General features: G+C 40.4%; 1 protein-coding gene across 7 annotated transcripts in view; it reads right to left on the minus strand.

The window, feature by feature from the left end:
- Positions 1-23,243, minus strand: part of LOC115074156 (neurotrimin-like) — a 1,324,894-nt gene that overhangs the window by 742,982 nt on the left and 558,669 nt on the right. For 2 of the 7 annotated variants that reach the window (XM_029573372.1, XM_029573374.1), the window contains exon 2: positions 9,064-9,152. The exons of the other annotated variants lie outside the window; for them this stretch is intronic. The gene's annotated coding sequence lies outside the window, so the exon portion shown is untranslated. The remainder of the gene's footprint in view (positions 1-9,063; positions 9,153-23,243) is intronic. 7 annotated transcript variants of the gene reach the window in all.

Below are 23,243 nucleotides of genomic sequence, written 5' to 3' on the forward strand. Positions count from 1 at the left end.
AATACGTGAAGATGTAATCCTGATTTCCTATGAATATTAAGATTATGAGATCAATATTCAGTAAAAGGTAAAATTTTAAGCAAGACGCGCCATGGCACAGGCGAATGTGCGTCAGCCCGCGCCCAGGGGACGCAGCTATTTAATAACATTCGAGCGTATACGCGTGCGTGTTATAAAAAAAAAGCCTGGCCGCGTGCACAAGTGTGCCCCATTCTAAGCGGACACGTGCCAGTGCGAGCAAAAGCTGCTTCTACTGCATAAGTGGGAAAATTGTAAACGGATCGAGTGCCAACGCCATTGCCTAGCTTACCAGTTCCTCCCCAGTTCGCTTACTTACTAGCTATGTCCTCCAAACCCCCCTGATTGGATAGAGTGTACACCATCCAGTTACCACAGCCCTTTACACCCATCCAAAATGTTTTGGGGTTTGTTTTTTTTTTTTTACTTACACGCCATCCATAGCAGAAATACATTTATGCAGCAGGGGACCTCGCCAAGTGTTGGATTGCATAAATATTTATGCGCTAATTTATGGTTTAAAAAGTCTTCAACCGCCCATGCCCGCGCCCTGCCTCTTTTTGAGACGTGTGGACAGCGACATTTCTGCGCATATCCGGGCGGCATTTAAAATCTGCTTGGCGTGCGTGAGCCCGACATTCGCATATCCCTTAATTTCCGCATGCATCGGGGCTTTTAAAAATTCATCTTTAAGACGACAAGCATCTAATTATACAAGTACCCCATATATATATATATATATATATATATATGGGGTATATATATATATATATATATATATATATATATATATATATATATATATATATATATATATATATATATATATATATATACCCCCATATATATATATATATATATATATATATATACCCCCATATATATATATATATATATTAGTTATCCAGATAAGTTCCACTGATTATTCGACTAAAGTTAGCATCCACTGAATATATTTGGCTAAAGATACCAGAGTAACATTATCAGAGTAACTTTTTTGCTCACTGGCTTACTGAATATTGGTTACAAAAAATTAGCAAAGGGGCAGTGGAATCCCCTCTCCCCAGTATCTTCAAAAAAGGTTAGCAGGGCTGATCCTGCCCTCATCCCCAACTTAAACTAAACATTAGCTGTCAGAGGCCAATCAGGGAAAAGTGAATAAATGCATTCTTAATTGCTGGGAGCTGTCGAGCTTACAGTATTTATGTATTAAAAGATGAATTTTAAAACCCTGGTGCTCCAAAATCGACAGAAGCGCACAAAAGTTAGGCTTGCATGTACCCAGCAAAATTTAAAAGCCACCCATGTTCACTGCCATGTAACTTTACTTCTGCTAGGGAGGAGGTGTAACTTGAAAAAATAAAATAAATTGGCTATTTCTGCCAAGTTTAAAGGGTCTGGGGTAACTGGGGGGAGCGCAGAGGATCAGATCAGGAGGGTTTGGAGGACTTGGCACTTAATTGAGTGGGCGTGGTAATGGCGTGGATTCACCCATTATAAAATACCCATATTACACGGTAAAAATGAAATTGAAATTTGCACATCTAGGCAAGTTAGGGGAGGGAGTGGAATTGGCCCTGCTTGTACCACTAACTTTTTTTTTTTTTTTTTTTAAATAATTGGGGAGGGTGGGGGGATTGGGCACTATGACCATATTTTTTAATTATTTTGAAGAATGGGAAGGAAAGGTCACTGCTGGCTTATGAAAGGTTTTTTGTTTTTTTTTTTAAACTTATTCAGATATATCCTGAATGTAGCTGATTAGGTTTAAAGTTATCTGAGCAAATGTAATCCTATAACTTTAGACCTGCATCACAACCAGACCTACCTGGATAAACATTTCTGGATAGTGCTGAATATCAAGGTTACCCAGCTACGTTTACGCCTTGCACCCTGAATGCTTCCGCACAGCCAGTTTTTTGTTGTTTTTTTTTTTTATTTTTAAATCTGGGCAAGTTCTAGGTGGGAAATGGCTTCCCCAGCTAAAAAACAAAACAAAACCCCCCCAAAAACACACTTGTTTGGTAGGGGCAGAAAAAGCAAAGCCCAGGTTTGTCCAGCTAAGTCTTAAACTTATCCAAACCTTTTTTGAACCCAGCTACACTAACTGCACTAACCACATCCTCTGGCAACAAATTCCAGAGCTTTATTGTGCATTTGAAAAAGAATTTTCTACGATTAGTCTTAAATGTGCTACTTGCTAACTTCATGGAATGCCCCCTAGTCCTTCTATTATTCGAAAGTGAAAATAACCAATTCACATCTACTCGTTCAAGACCTCTCATGATCTTAAAGACCTCTATCATATCCCCCCCCCCCCCCCCCCTCAGCTGTCTCTTCTCCAAGTACCCATTGTTGGGGCACATCCATCAAATAATCTTCTGCTTGCTGGGCTTGCACCAATAATCAAAGCAAAACATCACGGATAATTTTGCTTCGAATATTATTCTTTATAAGATTTACTCACAGGGATTTTCTCATTCACCTAAAAACAGCCTCCTGTCTTTTCCCAGCCCCTAGGAGTGCTCCTTCTTACTGCGGAAATAAATATGCACGTTGTAGAACAATGCATGTATTTTTCTCCACATTGAAGTTGGGCAATAATCAAAAGCCCCCATTTCTGTGATTAAAACTGTTTTATCTGCAGCAATGTATTTATTGCCCCTCCCTGAGGGCAATTTTCAAAGCCATTCTCACGGGTAAGAAATCATTTTCCCTGTGGAAACAGGGGCTTTGAAAATGGTCCATATCCTCACTGTAGAAAAAACTCTCTGTATTTTTTCAAGGCAGTCCTAGAGGCAGGGTGAGGGCGGGCTATGCAATAACATTCATAGTTTTAAATGTTTAAAATTTCACGTGTGTTTTCAAGTGGAAAAATTAGCCATGTAGAAAGCAGGTGTAAATTTTTGCAGGTAATTATCATGGGAGCAATAATCAAAACAAAAACTACCCACATAGTTTAGCTTTGATTATTGGTTCAAACCTCGTGGGTATAAAGTAATCAAAGGGTTTGAACCAATGTAAGGAGTTTGATTATTGCTCTATGGGTCATCTAAACTTACATGTATACTTATGCACTAACTCCGAATATCGGTAGTTAGGCACATAAGTTATACGGCTAACTCTCTCCGCCCTCGATCCACTCAGTACCTGCCTACTTTTTATGCATGTAAAGTAAGGGGCAGATTTTCAAAGGGTTACTCGCGTAACCCCGAAAACCTGGTAGGAGCAATGGATGGCCTGCGCCATTTTTTTAAGATGGCGCCAGCCATTGCTCCTACCATGTGACAGTGGCCGGCCAATGGTACCGATAGCCCCTGTCACATGGTAAGGGCAAAGGGCCATCGGCTGCCATTTTGATTAGTGGCAGCCGATGGCCTGAGAGCGGGAGATCGCTCCTGGGACCCCCGCTGGACCACCAGGTACTTTAGGAAAGTTGTTTTTTTTTTGGGGGGGGGGGGGGGGGGGGGGGAGTCGGGAGGATGGGGGATTCTAAATAATTAGATTTAAAGGGTCAGGGAGGGGTTTGTTTTTTTTACGGCTCGGGACAGCTGAAAAAAAAAGCTGTCAGTACCGCAGGAAACGAAGATTTCCTGCAGTTTTACAAATACGATTCCGGAAATGATTCACATCTCCACTACACAATAAACAAGTCTGATATCGATTACACAAGATAATTAGCAGTGTAAAATTACACAAGTAAATTGCCCAATGTACTTGCATGTCTTTTAAAATAGCAACTTACGAGGGTAAATGTTGGCCCCACTCTAGAACATCCCTAGACCTTCCCTTTTTTATAAGGGTATATGTGCTTGCAAAATGTAAAGTATGTGTGTACTTTTGATTTTTATAAAATAGCGATGATGGAAGTACAGGCTACTTATACACATCTATGCTAATTTTTACGTGCATAACTTTGAAAGTTCCATACTGAACAAAATAATATTACAGTACCACCAAAATAAACCATGCATGACTATTTTTCAGTAGTGAATGAGAAAAACAGGAGGTAATTACTGATAGCCTGACATCAGCTAAGTGTGAGCGCTGTCACATATCCTAAAAAGTGAGATAAACATAGCTGCATGGGTTGATTCTATTAAAAACTGAGTCAATCAGGAGAGGAAAATAGAATTTTTTTTAATTTTAAAGACTTGGAATATAACATATGGTAGATTCTTTTGGTGTCTTTTCATAAAGAATGCTGAGTGAAGATGTCTACTGGTCTGTAAAACAATACTCCCTACTCCCTCTTATTTTGGAGTGGGCCAGTATATATTTATTTTATATACCGATATTATGTATATCAATCATAATGGTTTACAGTATATAACTAGAATAAAATACACTTAAAACAATATATAAAATACAATATCAGATTGTACATTAAATAAAAGTTTCTTAATAAATAGATCAGTCAATAAACAAAGATTAAAGTTAAAACTAACAAAGCTAGCCAGTAGCTTTCTCAAGGCTTCTAAGTGGACTCAATGCTTCTAAGTGGACTGAGGTACCAAGAACCATAATCTACAGAAGCTACTGGAGTTTTTCTACCTCCCATCCAGTCCAAACATTGTAGTGACAATCCTCTAACTGAGAGGAACAGACTATCATTCCTTCCATCACCCAACACAAGTGCACTCTTCAACCAGCCAAGAGGTTATTGCACGGTAGATGAAACTACCTCAATCCTAATCAGTCTGGAGAGGAACCAGATCAAGGAATCTCTCAGGTCCCTTACACAACTGGGCTCAGTGATGGTGCTGGGTGTTGGTTGGTCCTAGTACCGGTGCAAGTGTGGCCAGTCACTCTAGGTGGTGATGATGTCACATCATCACATGATTTCTCTCTCTTTCTCTGTGCGATGCAAATTGCACAGTACAAACAGCTCTAGCTCCTCCAATAAATACATACCCCAAACCGGAAAACAACCGCCAGCTCTGTGTCTCACCCATGTCGCATCTTGTCCCTCCTACAAACCTTTCAGAGCTATCACCCTTGCTGGCTACTCTGCCGCCTCACCCACTTCTGGCGCCTTAGGCTGCCGCCTATCCTGCCTAATGCTTCCGCCATCCCTGGTTGGTCCAGCAATGTTTCAAAAGGATGAATTTCTTCTACAAAAAAAAGTAAGACTATGTGCCGAGTTAAAAACCCCCAAGATGCAAAAAACACTTTTTAGCTCCAGAGGAGGTAAATCAACTCACAGCTTTGACTTTAGTTGCACGCTAGATTAAAAACATAACTTAGAACCAGCAATTAACCCTGCTATTCATAACATTTTATCAACAGGTACCCCCATGGTATCTCAGAAATCACTGTGTCTGTGCCATTATGTCTCATCTCCTGTCCCTCAGGTTCCATCAGAAACATTGATATGTTAGTAGAATAGAACCAGGTGATCCACCCAGTTTGCTCATCTATGTCTGTCTACTGTACAGGCCACTCGATCTATGGTCTTCACCCTCTTCCCATCACTTAGATCATTTTGTGTTTATCCCAATGCATACTTGAATTCCGCCACTGTTTTGGAATGCAAAAGTGTTTTACAAGAGGTACAAGGCTTTTCTGTTAGTAACTGGGGTATAGATATAGCTCAATATGGAGGAAGAGCCCAAAAAAAAAAAAAAAAGGATAAATAACCCTTCATCCCACCCCTCCCGAAAAGGGCTGCTTAACAAATTCAGAGCTGGGTCAATATTTAGATAATGAAGAGATGCTGCTGTTTCCATTCTTTTAGAACTGCAAAGCCCAGTTGAAATTTTGGAATCAGGAAATTTACAGTTGGCAAAATTGGAATTGGGGATCAAAACCCAAAAGAGAAAGGGTTCTGGAAACAAATCCAATAATCAGTCCTGTTTCTAATAATTAGTAATTTAATTTTCATATACTCAGATAGGGTCCCTGTGTGCTCGACAATATAGCCCTTCAAACATGTACAGCTACCTCTCAGGTGGACAATCTAATTACCTGAATTGGTACCACACCTGTATAACAGATTCTGAAAAGGAAATAGTGCATTTCTCAGTAGAGCAGAGAGAGATAAAGTGATTATGATGAAATGGACAGATAGCAAAATGGCTGTATTTGAAGTCACACATTCCAGTAGTTCTCAAGATTTGTAGTTTGCTTTCTATTCCTACCTATCACAGTTATTCCAGAAGTTCTGTTTCCTTGTCCCATGCTCCCTAGCCCCCTTTTCTCTAAGAGACTGGCAAAATATAAGGAGATACAAAGGTGACTTATTTAGTCCAATGTTAAACATAGTATTAATATGATTTTTCTAAAATAGGCATTAAAAGTTTAGTAAAAAAGTTATACAGCTTAACATTGAAAAGGTGCACATAACCCTGATTTCATGCAGCCATTTCACTATTTATACCCCATCTTGGGTGAATTTCTTTTTCAAAGAAGTGAATAATAAATCTAATAAATAAATTATATTGTTCATTGCTCTGCTCTTATGTCCTAGGAAACACTAGAGCACGAATAACCTTATATTGGACTGTCCCATCCCAGGCCTTGATATTTGTTATCTGTTTCTCATCTATTTTATAAAGCTATCATAGGCCACTCAAAAAAAAATGCAACATAAAGCCTAAAAAGGTGAAATAATGAAAACACCTTTCGGCATCTTCCATATTTTCTCTTTCATTGGTATATTATAAGCAGTGTACTGTGAGGAGAGTCTGCTAATGGTATGCACAAGTAGATAAGGAGTAGAAAGAAGGAGGTAAAATTGTTCTTGTGCATGCAGTCCCTGGGCAATGGGGGAGGGGGGGAAATCAAGTGAGTGCCTATGTTTGAAACTCTAGTGGTAGATCCCAGAGTAGATCTGGTGTGTTCTGCAGGTAGGCAGAGGGATTTGAGTGGAAGCAGATGGAAGACTGATCCAGGGAAAGGAGTGAAAGAGAGGAGTTGTGATGGAAAAGTCCACTACAGCAAGAAGTAGGGGAAGCCAATCTTGCTCCAGTGTTGGGTAAAATGGATGCTCCTGGGAGGTTTATGTGGAACAGCCCTTTTGATATCACCAGCCCTGGAGTAAGTATGTGAACTCAGCCACAGAAGTGCGTGTATACCCTTTCTGGAGTAGAAAGAAAGGGAGCAAAAAGCTAGCCAAGTCAGTGGGAGTGGGGCATAGAAGGGGCTGTAAGGCTAGCACCATTGCTCCCAAAGAGAAGGCTTAAATAAGTGACAAGAGGCCAAGAAGTAGAGAAGAAGCTAGCCCAGATTTTAAAAAAAGTATGACTTCAAGCACCATTGTAAAACAGTTCACTGGTCAACACAGAAGTTGAGCACATTACAACTTATTGTATTGTGGATGCACAGCCTGTTTAATGTTTTCTCAGTAAATACAATTTTGAAACCACAACAGCTGATGTAATCATTAGTTATTTGGGATGGCTAACAGGATTCGCTTTTGTCACACAGGCGGTGTTATCCTTTACAGTGAGGGAATTCCACCCATGGGCCACTACTCCATCTGACAGATCAACCGAATAATGAACCATACAACCTATTGTGACAATCCCACTGATATCTGTCCCAGGCGCATAACACCAGTATATGGAGAACAATTATAAAAACAGTGTTGAGAGGTTACAGTTTTGCTCCCTTGAAAGCATTTGCAAGGGGAGAGGAGAAAATGAGGGGTGGATATAAATGAAGCACAAGCGAGTGTGCTTGCACACCAGGGCTTTTTTGGCAGGTTGGTCCTGGCAGGCCAGGTACGGTCCGGCAAGACCACAGGGAGCTTAGGGGACCAAGTATTTGGGCAATAACCTCACCAGTTTTGGTGAATTTTTTAAACTATTACAAAGCTTGATGGTAAGACCTTGGAGGGTGGGGGGTGGGGTGGATGGTGGAGTAAGCAGGATATCGGGTGTGTGCTCATCCACCCAGGATAGTAGAGAATCAAAAAGGAAGTCAACAAATGGACTGATAAGGGATTGATATTCTACAAGAGGTCAAACTTCTACAGCTGGCAGCTGATGCATCCTTATACTCGGGAACACCTGCACACGCTCCAGAAAACCCTGTTTTTCTGAGCCCTGAGGGCACTTTTCAGATGACATCTCCCACTTGTGTGGCTGATTATTGTCTTGCTTGTTCAAGAAGAATTCTCCCCTTTCTTTTTTACAGAATTTATTTAGTGAGGCTCTGCTTTAGAATCACACATTTTACCGCTTCATGTATGGTTTTTTTTTTTTGTTTGTTTGTTTTAAAGAATTACGTTCCTTTTGTTAGTCGTTCATTCATTCAAGAACCACTTTAGCTCAAAAACAAAGAGAAGACGACGAATGTACATAGAAGGGAAAAAAGACTGGCGAGGTGGCAGAGAAAAGAGCAGGAGCGAGACAGGGCATTAGCATGAAAGGAGCAGAGACCATGAGAGCGGAGACAGATGCGGGAGAAGAGAGGCAGGGAGGAGATGAGAGAAGGAAAGAGGAGGCAAAGAAAGGTCCACATAGACTGCCGAAGATGGAGAGAAAGGAGGGCAAGGAGGATAAAAATAAATGGGAAGGGGTAGGGAGAACAAAGGCAGAAGAAGTAATGGGGCATTAAAATAACTACACAGGAGAGAAAGACACACATGAAGGAGAGAGCTAGAGGAAAGAGGAGGGGAACCCGCCAGTCTGCTGTGCTTGAAAAAGGACCCCACTTTACTCCAGAGGAGAGGCTTGTGTCATTATTTCACACAGCAGGTTCCCAGCAAGCTGCAATTTCCTGTTAGTTAATAAGAAAAGTGAACGATGCAACAATTGCATTTGCTTGGCTGCTTCATAAAGGCTTTTGTCACTCAGAAACAGAACAAAAGAAGAGTTAATAGCGCCCTTTGAGGCAGAAAGCAAGAGTCAGAGTCCAGACAGAAATCAATTATTGGAATGCAATTCAAGGAGAAAGTGTGGCACACCCAGGTATGTATGCAGTAACAACCAGCAGACACAATCCACAAAACAAAGATGTTCTCTTCTGTATGCATGACAAGGAACCCAGCAATATAAACATATATTATGAATATTTAGATCTATATCTACAGGACAATACCTGACTTTCATAATTTTGAAGTAGATGATTGGCCAAGAGAGGTTTCCGATTCTAGCCAGAAGATCTGAAGAAACAGTGGGTTTATGACTCTAGATGGAATCAAATATGAATTTGTCAGTCAGTCAGAGGAAAAACAGGGCTCTCCAGCAATCCACTCATGAAAGCAAGCAAAATTATAAAGGTGTTTGAAAGAGAATAGCAATAGTGAAAACTTCCAACAGCTGTAGAAGATGGAGGAAGAGCATCCTTACAGCTGGAATATGGTGCCGCACATTTGAAGAAAGGAGAAGACAGAATCCTGATGGCTGAAGGATGATGACACATTGCGGAGAAAAGGAGAGGAAAGAATCTTGAGAGCTGAAAGCCACACTATAGAGGGACAGAAAGAATCCTAACAACTGGAGTATGGTGATACGCTATGGACAAAGGAAAGGAGAAAAGCCTAACACCTGGAATATGCAGACAGATATTGATGGTTCCACACAACTTTAGGGGTGATTGTATACGCAGAGTTATCCCTGAAATATCAAACTCTCAATTCTTCAAACTTCCTTTTATTATCTCCACATACTACGACATCTTCAATATTTCTCTCAGAAGGATATGGCAACCATTTTACATGCCTTGGTAACATCACATTGTGTTACTGTCAGGGGCAGATTGCAGGAAAATATCAGCCCGGGGGATTTTTTTCAAAACCGATCCACGAATCTGTACGACTCTCTTGTGCATTTTCCCTGCAGCTTGCCTTTCAGCAGTTCCTAAAAGCACGCCAAACTGACTCTTCATAGGTATATCATGTGACCTGGAGCCTGGCAGAACTGAGCCAAAAAATCTCCAATATAAATGTCACATTTTTCCTAAATAATTAAGTAGTTAAATACACCCTAGACCAGAGGTGAACAAACGGAGCTGCGTGCCCACTTCTATCCATGTAATTGGTTGCCATCTGCCCACACGTCTGGTTACATCTCTCATAATTATATCTTATCCTGGTCTGGTATTAAAAGTCTCTTGTCAACCAATCAGTTCTTGAACCTGTTGCCAAGTAATGTGACTCCCACACTGCCAGTGTGAGACATATAGTCTCTCAGACACAAAGACACACACACTCTTGCTCACACTGTATGGGTATGTCAGAGAAAGCATGTGTATGGATGTCTTTCTGTTTCAGGGAGAAAGAAACATACAGACACATACACTCTCACTCTCTCTCTCTCTCTCTCTGAAACACACATTCTGTTATTGTGCTGCTGCTGCTGCTCATATGCTCACACAGTGAGTACCCCTGCTTCAACACTGCCACATGATTATCTAAAACGTTTTTGATTGCTGCCAGCCCTTCCCCAGCTGGCAGATGCACTCACCCTCTCCTTTTCCAATTCCCACCCTCACTCCAGAAGACTCACTGTTTCCATAGTCAGTTGACCCTTTCAGGAAGGAAATCCCAGCCTACAGAACTCTCCCCAACACTGCATAGGCTCTTCCTCTTGGCTCACCCCATCCCTTTTTGTGACTGTAGCTTGCCTCCACTTCTCTATACCCTTGTTACAGGTTCAACCATGCACACTGGTATCCTGCCCAGGGGCTCTAACAAATTACTGGGATTATACCTGGGGGCTTGTACCCAGGAGCTTATCCCCCACACAGAGAGCCACACGCAAACTTGATTCAGTAAATCACAGTTCCAGGTTAGAAAGTAAGTTTATTTGAGCAATAGGAGGATAGAACAAATAAAATCAGATCATATAGAAGAAGTAATGGTAGATAACAAGAATTGCTACATAGATATAAAAAGCTTACATTTCCAAAGGATTAGCCGTACCATCATGTCCAGGGCTCTCTCTCTCTCCTTCTTGCTGTCTCTCTTTATACACTACAAATGCTTGTGAAAGCAATGGTGTTCCCTCCTCCTGAGTTCTTATCAGGTTTTAGACACAGCTCTGTGGCTTTGATGGATTCTCTCTCTCGTGCTTTAGTATAAGTTAATTGCTTGCTTTCTCATCATAGACTTAATGGAATAACTAAATGAACAGTCTCTTGCCTGTTCGTAAACATTCACAGTACAAGACAGTAAACAACTCCTTACCACCATTCCAGTGCATTCCCATTGAATGAGTGCTACAGAGTCTGCTGCTTTTATAGTTCCCCAGGCTCTGCACTGCCTACTTGCTCTGTTACAGCAGGTCCTAAAACACCAATACACCTGATATTAGGATAAGAGAACAAGCCAAGCTGTTATAGATCCCTACAAAGAAACTACACACTAACAGAATACCCCATCCTCAGTCACACATGCAGAACACACAGCCCCTTACCAAATACAGAATAAAGAAACAATAACGTTGAACTAGAAACATGCAAACAAAAACTGAATTAGAAACCATAACAAGACAGACTCTGTATGCAGTGTAACGATGGAAAAACAGAATCACTATTCCTAATTAAACAATAAAATCAAGATATATAAACCATCAATCATAAAAGTAAAGCCATACTCATATAAAGAATAAATATTTAAAGGCAGCTGATGAACAGAGCATCAAATGATTAAAAGTATATAACATTGGAAAATTAAAACATAAAAGCAATCAATAAAATATTTCAAAATAGCAGACATCAAATAATACCCAATAAATAAAACTAAGGCAAAAAAAATGCCCTTGCTTTTCATACCTGGGAACTTTAATTTCCACTCACCCACAGACTGTCATGGATTAATCAGAGCTAGGAGGTATGCACAACCTTTCTCCTCTCTTGTATATAAGACACTAACATATATGCTCATTCTCACACAAAACTCCCTTATATTTTCTCACATACGTGCTGACTGGCTCACAAACTCTGGTACCACATATGCTCACTGTTTTAGATAGTCCTTTTGTTCACACACATGCTCACTGGCATGCTCTCTCTCTCACTCACATACATGTTCACTGGCTCACTCACACACATGCTCTGGAAAACACAGTATGCCTGACCATTATGCATTGCAACAATGGAAAAACAGAAACATCATTCCTCATAAAACATTAAGCAATAAAGACAAGAGATATAAAACATCACTCAATATTAAAACCATTCTAAAAAAAAAGAATAAATATGTAAAGCAGGCAGAAGCCATTAAACATCCAGTAATTAAAATAATTTTTTGTAATATTTCTCAAACTTCAAACATTTTAAACAGCAGTCATGAAATAACACCCCAAAATTTAAATTAATAGGATTAAAAATTTCCAGCTCTCCATACCTGGGATCTCTGATTTCTAGTCACCCACAGATTGTTGTGGATTGAGGGAGAGAGCCTCACAATCTTTATCTTTCTCTCCCTCCCCAACACATACACACAGTTATACACACAGGATCTCTCTTGCTCACATATACGCTCTCTCACAATCACACCCACACACACAAATGCAGGCTCTATCTTATACACACACATGCAGTCTCTTTCATACACACAGTTATACACACAGGATCTCTCTTGCTCACATATACGCTCTCTCACAATCACACCCACACACACAAATGCAGGCTCTATCTTATACACACACATGCAGTCTCTTTCATACACACAGTTTTTCAGGCAGCGCTGCTCCTCAATGTTGGAAGGGAGGTTAGAAAAACGTCACTGCTACCCACGGCTCCTGCAAGGGGGAGAAGGGAGGGCCTCAGCTGTGGCCACACAATGATGGGCACTTGGTGCTGCAGCAGTATAGGCCCTGCAGGTTTCTCTTCAGGGCAGGAAAAACCATGTGATTGGAGCGACCGGCCCACCGGGGGATGCCTGATCCCCTGAATGACCAATCCACCCCTGATTACTTGTAATGTCTGATATTTAGGTTGCCGTACAAAAAGATTTTTGACACCTGCAATTAGTTCAAAACTCATCAGCATGCTTAATAAATCTATGCGTACATGACCATAATACACTGACCCAAAATAATCCTTACTGGTTGCTGAGTGATTTCCATTCTAAATTTAAAACCCTATCTTTTATTATGTATTTATTATTTATTTGCTTTTATATACTGACATTCATTGGGGTACATCACATCGGTTTACATTAAAACAACTGGAACAGTATGACGAGGGTCATATTATTTTACATTTTAACATTAACTGAGAATGAGGAACTTATACATTTTAACTAACTGAGAATGAGAAACATAAATATCTTGGATATTAATCAAATTTACTTAGGGAATAGCCACTGCTATTAATTGCATCAGTGGCATGGGTTCTTCTTAGTGTTTGGGTAATTGCCAGGTTCTTGTGGCCTGGTTTTGGCCTCTGTTGGAAGCAGGATGCTGGGCTTGATGGACCCTTGGTCTGACCCAGCATGGCAATTTCTTATGTTCTTATGATATTTACTGCCTTAAAAAAAATAAAATAAAAATAAAAGAAGGGGACCATCAATATTTGTGTGCTAGACCAGGGGTGCTCAAACTGTCCTTCAGGCTCCCCCAGCCAGTTGAGTTTTCAGGATATCCCTAATGAATATTCATGAGAAATATTTGCATACACAGGAGGTAGTGCATGTGGAATAAATTTCATGCATTGTCATTAGGGATATCCTGGAAACCCAACTGGCTGGGGGGTCCTGTAGAACCAGTTTGAGCACCTCTGTGCTAGACTGTCACTTTACATTCTCTCTACAATGTTATGGTCAGCACAAGATAGTTTATTAGAGATCAAGCATGGGGAGTTTTCTTGTACTGACCCTATTTTGTGGAAGTCTTTACTCTAATACTCACAGATTGAACCTGAGTCACTTTTAGGAAATATGTAAAGGCATGGCGTTTTGAAATAGCCTTCTCTGGTACTTTTATGTTATTGGACGTATTAGTAAGTGGCTTATCCCTAAAGGATTAGAAATAGATTGCATGAACTCCGTACATAAATGCTTTAAGTAGGTGCCCTAAAGTTATGCCAGTGGTTTATAAATTGTGCAGTAGGAGCCACACAGGTTATAAAATATCCTATCTCTCTGCCCCAAAAGTACATTACACATTTTTTATGCAGTGATTTGCTTAGTTTCTATACCTATTTTATAAAATTTTGCCTCTAGATTTTATGAACAAAACAATTGTAACATGTGCATGCAATAACCCTCAGTTTATGCGTGGAGGCAGGCATTTTCTAAAGTTGGCTCTTGAATGCACATATTTATTTATTTGCATTTATATACCACTGCTACTGAAGCCCACAGTATCTCACAAGATAAACATACACAGTGAGATACATTATTAAAATAAAGTCAGTATGCATCAAAAAGCAAAAGTAATAAACATATCTAACCAAATTATACAAAAACTAGAATAAAATAAAGCTACAAATAAAATCAAACCTAAACTAAAACTTCAGAGATAAATTCTTAATAAAAGCATCTAAAATCAGTAGGACAAGCTTAAATGTACATCAAGCAAAAGCTTGCTTAAATAAACAGATCTTGTTTATGAGAATCCTTACTTGTGCATGTGCATCTAAGCACCAGTTCATGAGCAAATCCAGACCTCTTCCACTTGACCTTGACCCCCCAACCAAATACTTGAGACAAAAGAGACGTCTAAATTCATTTCTGCAACTTATTTAGCAGGTTAAAAGCATATGTGCATGTACTCCACTTTTAAAATACGAGCGTGTGCATACTTTTTGACCCCGCAACGGGTTCCCCTTGAAATGCCATCTTTCTCCGCACGTACTTTTCTGTGTGCCAGTGGCAGTACATGTGGCTGGGCTCACACAAAGGCAACTTACATGGGTATATTTCAGTTTTATATACCTGAAGCCCCTGTAACATTCATCCCTTTATGAAGAAATGACATGAATGACTATGATGTGCACTTTTGTATGGTTGATTGTGAGGGTATATATATATATATTATTTATTTATTTAACACTTTTTTATACCGACCTTCATAGTAATAACCATATCGGATCGGTTTACATTTCACAAGGGTATAACTGTAGCGTAACTAAAGAAAATTAAACAGAAATGAATAAGGCAAAGTTACATTCAACAAGGATAAGGAACTTGGAAGCTTATGTAGCTGGAAGGAAGTAAAAGGTGGTAATAATTAAGAAATACAATAGAGGATACGGTTAGAGCTTAAAAGTGCTTTAACCTAGAGGTGCCATAGTCCATCGTTTATGAAGATCAAAGGCCATCGTCCAAGTAAGAGAAGGGCAACTATTATATATATATATATATATATATATATAAATAAATAAATAAAAAAATATAATTTTTTTTAATCTTTGCTTGGTCTACTATCTTTTCTTTTAGACATAGGTTAGTTGCGATTTATTTTATGTTATGTAATTTTCACCTTGACCTTTGGGGAACGGTAAAAAATAAATTTTAATGAATACCACCAGGAGCATAATGTCAAGTTCTGGAGGCAGAGAGAGAGATTCTTAACACTTGGGCTATGATTTAAAAAAACAAAACTCTGATAGCATAGATGGTCCCAAGTCCTTTGGCATGGATGACAAAGCTGTAAAGCCATCATTCTGAGCCACATTAAGAAGCCTGGACGAAAAATAAGAAAAAGCAAACCTCATTGCTCCTTACTGCTCAGTTTTCTAAAGCATTCTACTGAATTATCAAACCAAGAGATTCGTTGTATTTTAACATGCTAGAATTATATCCAGAGAATTAATCAGATTAGCTATTCAACTGTATGGGGTATGCATGGAAAAAGTCATTTTATTTTCTATTTATTTCAGTTTTACTGTGTTTATCATTTTAGTGCATACTAAAACTACTAAGCATGAGCTAAAATGACAGAAACAATATTTCATTAGGGGCTTTTTGTCTCATTTCGGATGGGAAATGACACAAAACAGCAGGTGTCATTATTTCCCTTGTCATTTTAGAACAGCACCTCAAAGGATGCCATCCATAGGGCTGGTGCAAGGGTCATCAGGCGCCCCAGGCAGACCAGTCGGATTGGCACCCCACCCCCACCCTGTGGCACCTACCTCTCTCTCTCTCACAGGCGCACTCATACCCCTGTCCTATCGGCAAGCCAAGGCCACTCCCATACTGCCGTCAGAGCGCCACTCTGCCTCCGCGGATAACCAGCACTGACGCACTATCCAGCCCGGCCACCGATACTCCCCCCCCCCCCATTCCAGTCCTAGCTCTTATTCCTCCAGTCCACCCCATGGGACTGAGGCTGACCACAGCCAGTGAGAGCACTAGGCCACCGGCCCCAGACATCTGGCACTCTAGGTGGCTGCCTAGCCCTCTTAGTGCTTCCATCGGCCCTGATCACCAGACATCTCAGCAAACTATTCCATAATCAATATTAGTATCAGATACAGTAATTGGCCTAGGAGGTTGTAACAGTAATACTCTTTAAAGCACTAGAAAAAAAAAAAAAAGTCTGAACTATATGAGCTTTCATAACATCCTTCGGATATGAAGAGGTGGCCTGTGAGACCTCAATAGCTCATCCACTGCAACATATTTTTTGTTGGTCTCTTCAAAGGCACCAGCTCAGATTAAGCATACCGTAGGATCTGAGCTATGAGCTAAAAATGGTTTCTTCTTGACCTCTTGCCTGAGATTGAAAACCCTGTAAAATATAAAGGGAGAGGGGGGAGGGTCTAAAACCCAGCCTCCCATTCCTAATGAGGACATGACAATGTTCCAGCAATTGCCAAAGCAGGAGGTTTAACTCTTGTTAAAAAAATATATCACAACCTAAAATGACTTCAGTTTTCTCCAGGATTAACATGGCTACTAGAATCCTGTGCTATTAATTGACCAAATAGCATCATGAAAACTTGTTCCATGCATTAATTGGTATTCTATATCCAAAATCTTAAAAACTTATTTTGCAGTTTCACAGCAAATGCTACTGTAAGAAATAGTGCCTTACCATCTGCTGTATTCATATGCTACATTTTAAAATGTCCTTACTACTACAACAGGAGCCTCTGTGACAACTATTTTTTCAGTTTTGTTTGATGCAGACCTGTAATTACAGTACCTAAACTTGTATAATGCGATTGATCTTATTTTGGTTACAGTTTAGTAACTTAAAACTATACCCAAGGATAAATAGCCCGCTAATTGGCTACCATTCTATCTTCTCTGGAATATTCAAAGCTGGCAGTGGAGTCTTAAAGCAGACACCAAGTACTACAAGCTCATTATGAAAAGCAGACATCTGGTTTTTAAGTACAGTTATTTCTGCATCTTAAAAACTTGTGTTAAATCCTTCTCCCCGATTCCCAGGGCAGGATTTGTAAGGAGTCTGCAGCAAAACATGTTTGAGTGCCCACTCTTATATCAGTGCTTCCCAACCCTTTCCTGGAGGCACACCTAACCAGGGGGGGGTTTCAGGATCTCTCTACTGACTATGCAGGACATAGATTTGCATACATCTCATGTCTATTTATTGTGGCAACCCTGACAGCCTGACTAGTTAGTGTTGAGAAACACTGCCTTACACTGAATAGTCTATAAGACAGCATTTTCCATACTAAAAGAGGTTCAAGAACAAGGGGAAGGCTCCGAGGAAATGAAATTAATATTTCTTTATGCAACCCCTCCCCCCCCCAACTCAGGGTGGGAGTCCAAAACCTTTCAAACTGATCACCTGGTTCTTGAAACATGGATGAGCAGATCGGGCAGTGGTCCGGAGTCAGGGTATTAATCCTAAGTGAATTTCTTTACTGGACAGGGAAATCTCTGCTTTGTGGCCGAAAAGATGCTTCCCTTAGTGAATGTCTTGCTTGGACCGGAAACAGTTCACCGATCAGCTCTATCTCAGGCTAACCTAAACTCTGGAGAGAAGGGGGGGAAGGAAGTTCAGTCCATAACTAAGATGGGTGATCCCAAACTTGCTAAAAACTTATTTCACTAAAATAATAGTGTGTCTTGAAGGCTTGGACTAACCCAGGCTTTTACAGGGAGGCAGTAGAAAAACAGTTTTAGCAGCGCAACAAAAGTCCATTAGCAAAGCGCGTCAAGCAGTACTGACTGGCACATGGGGGTAACCTGTGCACGGCATGGCAGATACTACCATGGGAAGCTTGCTGGGCTGACTGGTCGGTCCTCTTCTGCCGTCATTTCTCTATTTCTGTGTTTCTTAGCATAAAAAAACTTATCTCTGGCAAAATCCAGTACAGTTCATCAGCACACTCTCCCCATCTCACTTAGCCTGAGATTAAGACAGAAGCTGGAAGGATTCAAAGGTGTGTGTGTGGGGGGGGGTGTTGGTGTTAACAAAATGCTACCCTGAAGTCCCCTACCCCCTGCATGCTTGCCCCTTAAATTCATCCTCACATTCTGGGGCTCATGCTGTAACCAGGAAGGGAAGGCTTGTGTGATTGTAAGTGCTTCGAAAGCAGCTCCCACACTTTTAAGAGCCACTGTTTGTGTCTCTTTTTGCTGAGAGCCGAGCTTGAGTGCTAATCTGGAAATGAACAACAGGCAGCGGTGACTTTTCTGTGGCACGCTTGATCAGGCGCACCAGTTTTGAAAGACTGATCTATTATATTACTGTGTGGCTCTGAAAACCAGCCCTATTTTATACTTCAAGTATCAGGGTTGAGAACCCTTAGGCTACAGTCAAGCAAGGTAAAATGAAATTGTATAAAATTTTCTTTCATGCTGGTCTGCCATATACCGCTGACCTGATCTGAGAGGCCATGTTATCTCAGTAACTGTTCCCAATTCAGATTTGTCAAAGTAACTGCAATGGCACCTCCTGTTATTCCATCACTGGATCAGCCACAAGTGTCAGTATACGTTTGACTTTACATGAAATAGGCCTGTATGGTGAACAGCTGATGTATCTTGGTCCTAACCTAAAACACCATCTGTCCACAGATTCCAGTATAGCTCTGTCAAAACACATTATGACAGATTTCTATGTCACTACTAAATCAGCTACAATGACTTTATCATGGATATGTACTACTTATTTGCTAACATTTCAGAATCACGTCTCCTACTGAGTTTTGCCAATGCACCCGTCTTAAATGAAGAATCCCCTTTGTTTTCAACCGGCAGAACTCAGCATTGGTTTTCTTTTACACCTTAATCATGACTTACATGCCACCTCCTGCAATCCCAATACAACTCAATCCTGACCTGAAGTACATCTTACTCGGTCGCTCCTGAATCCCCTCCCTCGTTACTAACAGTTCTTCCAATATAGCAGAATCCTAACCTGAAGTAGTCCTGGCCAGTTCACTCCTGAATCCCTCCCTCCAATGCACCTGAATCCTACTCAGCAGTGCTTCAAATCAAAAATAAGCTAGAGAGATGTTACAGGGCCCAGGGCTCAGTTTTAGGTTTCCGATGATGCTCTGAGACATAGAATATGATGGCAGGAAAAGATCGCAAGGCTCATCTAAATCTGCTCATTTTCTCCTCTTTCTTTTGCAGTACCGTAGGCCCTGTTTGATCTCTGGCTTTACCGTCGCTTTCCCACTGCTAAAGATAGAAGCATAAAAACTCTGCAACATCCCTTGTTATTCCAGCATGGTTGCATGGTCCTCCCACTAACCCTGAATAGCGCCTTTCATAAAAGCCTCTGCATACACGACCCCAGGAGAAGGTGCTACTAAGGCTGTAGGCGGCAGGGTTAAGTGATGGTTTGGAAAATGCCAACAGGAAATGCTCAACTGCAAAAGCTACTCTGAAAAGAAAAGGAACAAAAAATAAATTGCAGTGGCCTTCCAAAAGTCCAGCTGCACTCAGCCGTATCTTTAATATTCCAATATGAGGATCAAAGTGAATCTCTAATCCTCTTATCTTACCTTCGCATACCAGCACTGTCAACGCCATAGGTAATTTTACATGTAAATGAGCCTATTCATCACTCCCTGCTCCTCAGCTCCTCACTTCCAGCTCGGCGATGTGGTTACATCATTAAATCTCCCAGCTTTACAATATACATCATGACATATTTGACATCAATCAGCTATGTCAGGGCTATTCACTGTAAGCCATAAACTGACTGTGTTTTCCATTTCCGAGCAGGGTGATTAAGCCTACCGGGGTTGCTTGCTTCCTGATTATACTTGTAATAAATGTAGGGGGGGGGGGGAGGGTGTCTTTCTGGCTTCATTGTTCATCCTGTTATCCCTCCCTCCACTTCTTCATCTCAATTGTTCGTCTCATACCAAATCTCAGATTTCCTATTCCTCGTTTGACCTTGTTCCCGTCACTCACTATTCTCTTGCTTTTTTACCTCTAAAACTTAGAGGAAGCAGTTGGCCTTTGATTCTGTTTGTTTCAGTTCGAAAACAAAAATCTGGCATTTTCTCATCAGTATAGGCTCAAAGACCAGAATGGAAAGTTAAATGATGTTTTTGGCACCTACTCTCTGGAAAAAAAAAAAAAAAAAAAAAAAAAAAAAGAGAGAGACTCCTTTATCACAAGAGACATAAAGAAAGTATCAGTATGTTTTAAATTACCTATGATTTACATGTTTGTACATAACTCATTTATTTTTTCCATCCAAATACTGCCCTGATATTGTTTGACTGCAGTACTCTAGAAGTATATGTACCGTAGTCAGCAGCTCCGGTGTGGAGACCACAGCAACTGCTTAATGCTTGGATCCTACAAGACAGATGGAGAGAGGAGACTGGAGGCGAGAGGAAGGGGAGACAACAGAAAGGGACAAGAAGAAGAGATGAGTGCAGAATTACCTCGACGCTCTCATTCTTGGCCTATCAATAGCGTAATGAGCCCCTACTCCCTTCTTCTGCTGAAGATGGATGAAGGGCTGGATTGGTTATGAGTGAGAATTTATTGCAAGCTAATAAATCTGTTTCAGAAAATCCCATCTGAAGTGAGTTTTAATTTAAAGAAAAGAGTGATGAGCACACACAGACTATAAATCAAAAAAAGTTGTGTATTCTCAACGTCACTGATAACCTTCTTCAATGCAGTATGCTGTGCGGATACCACAGCCTAAAAAAATAAGTTCATAAGTTATTGGAGGATGCTGAAAATTTGATTGGTCATGAATACGTACTTGGTCACCAATAATGGGGTGAGCAGTAATAATGAATGGGTGATATTTTATTTTTGCTGTAGAATATGATCTAGGAAAGAATTGGATTGCTGAAATTATTTTTAGAGCTGCTAGAAAGATTTGGTGGAATCAAAGTTCTTCTGCTCAGCAGTTTGCTTAGGATTAATCCTGCAAAGCAGGCTTCTATTCATTGAATAGTTGCTTTCTGACCTTGACAGGGACTGTATAACCTGTCACCAAGGTTATTTTGATTAATAGTGACATGTTTTTGTTTCTTTAAGCTAATTTTTGTGTGTTAAAGTTTTAGTTAAGGATAAAAAAAAATATAAATAAGCCAAAGCATGTCACACAGTCAGCTTTTTAAATCATCTTTGAAAGAAAACAAGTAGAACAAGATCACATACATATTTACTATTGCTTATAATTTATAATCTCTTAATTTCGGCTTTTTTACCAAGCTTTTATTTAGTTCATTCTATTGATCCATGAACACCGATGAGGCCAGATTTGCACATTACTTACCAGCAACACAGAATTCCTAGAATTAAACTATCGAGACTATCTAAAGTCAAACAGGATTAGCATAAATTGGACTTTTCTTTAAAGAACCAAGCCTGTAGTTTTATACTTGGCCACAATTTCACTTAGTTCCATTCATGTTTCCTCCCTGTTTCTCTTCGCCTATCAGTTCACTTTCAAAATGCACAATATATGCAGATACTTGAAAATAGATGAGCTGTTTCAGGTCAGATTTGGCACAGTCCAAACCCTGGGAATTAACTTATTTGACAGGTAGACAAGTCAACTCAAGCCTCATACAGCTTGAATAGAAGATGAACCTGCATAACTCAACATTTGATTTTTGAATTAAGTTGTTGAATTGGGATGAGGGATGCTCCAATTTGGAGCCTCACTGGTCATCTTACTGCTTTGTTGCCAAAAATAGGAAGTTAGATGAGAGAACTGATTCCAGGTAAGTTGCATACCTACTGAACTAGCAGAAATAAAGGTTATCAAATAAACAATATTTATATATATAGTTTTTGTTTATATGATAAGCTTTATTTCTGTGCATTCAAGTGGGCTAACATGACAACCACTCTTCTACTGAACTAAGTAATCCACAGCCATATCACAACTGAATCAAGATTGGCAAATCTAAGTTGGCCATAAAAGTTCACTGGTAGTTTGATTCTGAATACACTCAACTCAGAAATCTGGACACATATTTAAAGCCAGGATGAGCTACTTTTTAAGCCAGCTGTAGCTCCTTGAACATTCCTAATAGACAGAGAGCAATAATCGAAACCATTTCCATGAGTAAAAGAACACACATTGTGGAATAATGCATGTACTTTTTCCTGGATACCTCCCTGTCCTGCCTTGCAACCTTTGGGGCCTTCTATGTTCGCCTAGCCCAGCTTTGTGTCCTGTTTGGGCCTTCTTGCTTATTGTTGCTTGTTCTAGTGCTGCCCCAGTCCAGTCCTTATCCTGCCCCATTCTAGACCCTTTTTCTAGCCCAGGCCTTACTCTCATTTAAAGCCCTTGTTTACCTGTTTTCAGCCCCAGCATTATCTCCTGTTCCAGGCCTTGCCTCCAGCCCCAGTCTTGCCCTTGGTTCCAGTCTGTGTCTTCCGCCCTGCCCTCAGTATCAGCCTTGCCCCCAGCCCTTCCTGTATCCAGCTCCATGCAGTGTTCCAGTTAAGTCCTGCAGGCCACCAAAACCCAAGGGCTCAACCTGCTTGGGATGTGGCTGGTACAGGCAGAAGACCCTGTTGGTCTTGTCCCAGAGTCTGGCCCTGCTCCTGTAGAGGTAATCCCTGATTCCAGCCTGCCTAACCGTAACAAAATTAAAGTGCATCTATTCTCTGGGAGAAGGAAATTATTTATTTGTAAGCTGGAGAGCAGGGTTTCTATCTATACTGATACATTATTAGCAAGGATGGTATTTGAGGGATGGGTCAATAAGTTTGTCTGGTCATTACCTAGCAGTAGGGCATTATTAGCTTGATTTTGCCCATTTGTGATTGTTTTAAATGCTTATATATGTTTTATTATAAACCACTTTTATGGTTTGCATTGGTTATGCGGTATATACATTTATTAAATAAATAAATCTCTGCGGGTACTTTTTCCTGCAGCAATAATCAATAAGGGCGTGCATTTCCT

The sequence above is a fragment of the Rhinatrema bivittatum genome, chromosome 12 (assembly GCF_901001135.1).
Source record: "Rhinatrema bivittatum chromosome 12, aRhiBiv1.1, whole genome shotgun sequence".
NCBI lineage: Eukaryota > Metazoa > Chordata > Amphibia > Gymnophiona > Rhinatrematidae > Rhinatrema > Rhinatrema bivittatum.